General features: G+C 36.1%; 1 long non-coding RNA gene across 1 annotated transcript; it reads right to left on the reverse strand.

The window, feature by feature from the left end:
• Nucleotides 1–1,137: 1,137 nt before the first annotated feature.
• On the reverse strand, nt 1,138–3,731 carry LOC118808137. The gene is made up of 3 exons (XR_005007264.1): nt 2,932–3,731; nt 1,555–1,645; nt 1,138–1,424 (listed from the first exon to the last, which is right to left on the reverse strand). It is a non-coding gene; the product is annotated as an uncharacterized LOC118808137 (long non-coding RNA).
• Between the last annotated feature and the right edge of the window lie 313 nt (nt 3,732–4,044).

Genomic DNA, 4,044 nt, shown 5'->3' on the forward strand with positions numbered 1-4,044 from the left:
TGTGTGAATTCAAGTACAAGAAAGTTGGGAAAGTAGGTAAAAATAAAAACAGAAACTAAAATGGACTGATGCACAGTGGAAACATTTTGTGATTTGATAAGTCCAACCTTTCAGATTGTTTATGGAAATAATGGATGTAGTGGTAACACTATAGGATGTTGTCTTCAATATTGCAAACAGGAGACAGGTGTTCAAGGAGTTATATCAAACTGCTAAATACTTACCTAGTACATAAAACTGAACCCTGGTCAGGTGAAAAAGTAGCAAAATGTGCTAATGTTGTGCCAAAGTAGCTCAGTCCAGGCTTTTCATAGTTTTTCTTTTTTGATTTCTTATATACTTTTTGTCATATAAAAATGCCTGATTTTGTTAATCTCTTATCTCATTATGATTTATCTAAATCTTAAAAAATCCAAATGAAAAATATACTATACATAGATTTAGTATAGTATAATAGTATGATATTTCCTTAATGAATTGGCAGCGCAAAACTGATTTGAAAATTTGCTCTACACTCAGTGTTGCAATGTTTGTTTTTATCTAATTGTTTAGTACAAAATGTGATCCTAGTGTTCCTTTATTCTTCTTCAAAATGCAAATTCCCTCAAAGATTCATGTGTCCAGATTAAATGTGTAAAAGTATAAAAAGTGGCAATGCAAAAGTGCCTTTTCCAGCTTGAGTGACAAAACAGATAAAATGCACGAAATAGTAAATGTTCCCTCAAAGGTATATCAGTGATTAATGGTATCCTAAATAAGTTTTTTTCCAGTGGAAAAGTACATATTTATATCTTTTTTCATAACCTAATGTTTTAAAACAGAACAATAAAATAAAAAGCCTGGAGACGAGACGGGATGTGTGGAGTCAATACAACTTAGAACATATTTCAATGGATTATGCTACAATTATGTTCCCTGACTAAAGGTACTGAGATGTTCCCTTGAGGGTACCACTGCAGTGACAAGAGGGGCACTGCCCCAGTAACAGTTTCATATGTTTTTTTTTGAGAGTATACAGACCTATATTTTCTTATAATTGCTACTTTTCTTAGATTCACATGTTTTAATTGTTTGCTGCACACAGCAGGACTTGAATATTGTCACAACTGTCAGGTAGGGAGGCACTGGTTTATTTTTGGCTTTGTTGACAAGTGTCAAGGTTTTGAATCTGTTGTAGGCCAGGAAGGAAGACAGGAAGGGAGGAGCAGAAAAGTAACATGGGTAAACTTCAGAAGATTGATGTCAAGACATGCTACTGCATTCTGAGTCAGCCACAAAGCCCTGATGGCAAGCACAGGATGTCCAATCAAGCACGAACTGCAGTGGTCTAGTCCTGAGACAACAAAGAACTTAACAAGCAGATGGGCCGTCTTCCTGGAGAAAAAGGGTTGATCTGACACCTCTGCCTTGATGGAATACAGGTTCTGGTAAAAGGTGGGAAGTAGAAGACTGGATGAGCATCATCAGCATGTGTATGGTAAGTAAAGCCATGAAGATATTACATTGCCAAATCAGTGAGTATAGAGAGAAGCAAGATAAGGACCAGGCACTAACCTTTGTGGGACACTGGTGGACTGTCTGCATGGAGCTGATGTGGATCCTCTCCATGCCACCTGAGGTGAGCACTTCTCCAGGCCTGGAATCCCTGTGTGGTAGAACTCAGGTATGGATGTCTGTTACTGTACAAGTGTGGTAGAACTCAGGTATGGATGTCTGTGTTACTGTATTAGTGCGGTAGAACTCAGGTATGGATGTCTGTGTTACTGTATTAGTGCGGTAGAACTCAGGTATGGATGTCTGTGTTACTGTATAAGTGTTGTAGAACTCATGAATGTCTATGTTGTTAGTTACTGTTTATTTGAACAGACAGATTCTAGATTTTTTAGTAATAGTATGTAATCCATGTAGTGTGTTCTTTTCACACTATTTACAGAACAAACTATGGGAGAAGTTAAGTGACAAACCAAAGACTAAAACGGTTAGAGGTTTTGAACACTTCCTGTTTCCCTGAAATGACCTCTCTGCTGTTCTTATATGAAGCTGATTGTAACTGGCAACAGAATTAGAGCAATAGAGGCTAGAGAACAGTGCAGCTGGAAATTCTATACATTGAGTTTTTGCTTCAAAAACAAAGCGTCTCACAACCATGAAAAACAACTGGATTGTCTACTGTTTAACCGGATTACTCACACTGATGCATTGTTGCCTCAGTAACCTAATTAACTCTCATTACAGGGTCTGTCCTTAATTATTGATTAGACATGATGTACCACACACACAGCATGTTACACCCTGCTCTACTGGTACATTCACATTCACAATATGAAGATTAAGCTATATAAGAGACGCTTATACAAGTCCTATTTCTGGATATTCACTATAATGTATAGTGAGCAGCAGTGAACACTGGTGAATTGAAGTGTCACAAATTCCTGAGACACTAATGTATCCAGTATCTATTTAACTGCTTAGGCAATAATTAACTTTGCAGACAAGAAGTGGATGGTGTACCTTCTTTGATACATTGTGCCTTTATGAAGACAGACATTCAGTCAATCTACTGCTGTATTTTTGCTTAGTTTCCATAAATGGAGCATTCTGAAACTTTCACAGTGTTAACATTCACAGTGTTAACGTTCATTTTTTTGTACACACACACACACATTATATATATATACATATTTAAAGCATAAGAACAGATAAAAGTGGGGGTAAACATACTGCTAAGAAATCTAAAAAAAAAAAAGTAAAATATTACAAATTAAGAGGTTTGAGTAAACTTTAATAAATGACTAATTTTCAAGGTAGAAATTCATGCATTTACAGAAAAGCAATGTTACATCATACCAATCTTGAATTCCTAAAAAAAGGCACTCTACGCTTTTAACAATGAGTTGCACATTTCCGCAGGAAACACATGTCCAGTCTTACCAGTGTGGTGGGAATGCCGGTTTAACCGCTGTAAGTTCAGCAACAATGATTAATGATCTGTGCTGCCCTGGAGACTGCACACAGACAACTGTTTGTTAAAGGAGAGAGAGAGAACTCATGTGTAAGGATGACTGCACTGTACTGTTTGCGAAAGCAAAATAGGTCAAATGGAAGAACATCTAGTGTGAAAAGAAAAATGAAAATGAGAGGAAATGAAAATATAAGCAGAAAATGAAAATATAAGCAAACACCTGTGAGTCTGTTGGCTTTGTGACTTCTACCCTTAAAGTGCTTTTCATTCAGTTTCTCATCTCTAACAGGGCCCTGCTAGCAATAAAAGTAAAAACTAAACTAAAATAAAAATATATAGATGCAGGGTAACAGGATAAAGCTGTATTTCTAGCCAATGAAAGTACAATATCATTTAAACCAAGAGGAGCCGTTCCACAGTGCTGTCTCCCTGTATAAAATTCCAGATCAATAAGAATTTAAAATGTTTTGCTATTAAAAAAGTATATTTGTCAAAATGTGGGAACTTAAGGTGTGTTCCTCTTGCTCTCAGGCAGTTTTCTTCCTGCTGTCGCCCTTGGTTTCCTCACTTGGGGTGTGAAACCGAATTTCAGTAAAGCTGTCAAAGTCAGTAAAAATGCTATACAAATACATTTTTTATTTTTTGTACTTGAGTGCAGCTCAAACCTATTTACATGTATGAACACTTATGTACTCAAATGTATAACCAAAATGTATAAACATAATTACAATAAAAAAAACAAATAAAACAAATACATAAAACATGAATAAGTAAATAATTAAAAATAATAAATGAAAAGTCAGGAAAAGGTTTTTTTTTTATATTAAAGTAACTTTATTCTAGACAGGAGCTGATCACACTGTAAGTAATCTAGATCAGCATCTCACTGTCTTTTCAACACATTGGTATAGTGTAGTGGGTGACACCGCTGACCTCTATGCTGTAGACTAAGTTTCAATCCCCCACCTGGGCAAGCACCCTACACTATACCAATAAGAGTCCTTGGGCAAGACTCCTAACACTACCTTTTCCTTTGTAAAATGATTAAATTGTAAGTTGCTCTGGTTAAGAGCATCTGCCAA

Source organism: Colossoma macropomum, unplaced genomic scaffold (genome assembly GCF_904425465.1).
Source record: "Colossoma macropomum unplaced genomic scaffold, Colossoma_macropomum, whole genome shotgun sequence".
Taxonomy (NCBI): domain Eukaryota; kingdom Metazoa; phylum Chordata; class Actinopteri; order Characiformes; family Serrasalmidae; genus Colossoma; species Colossoma macropomum.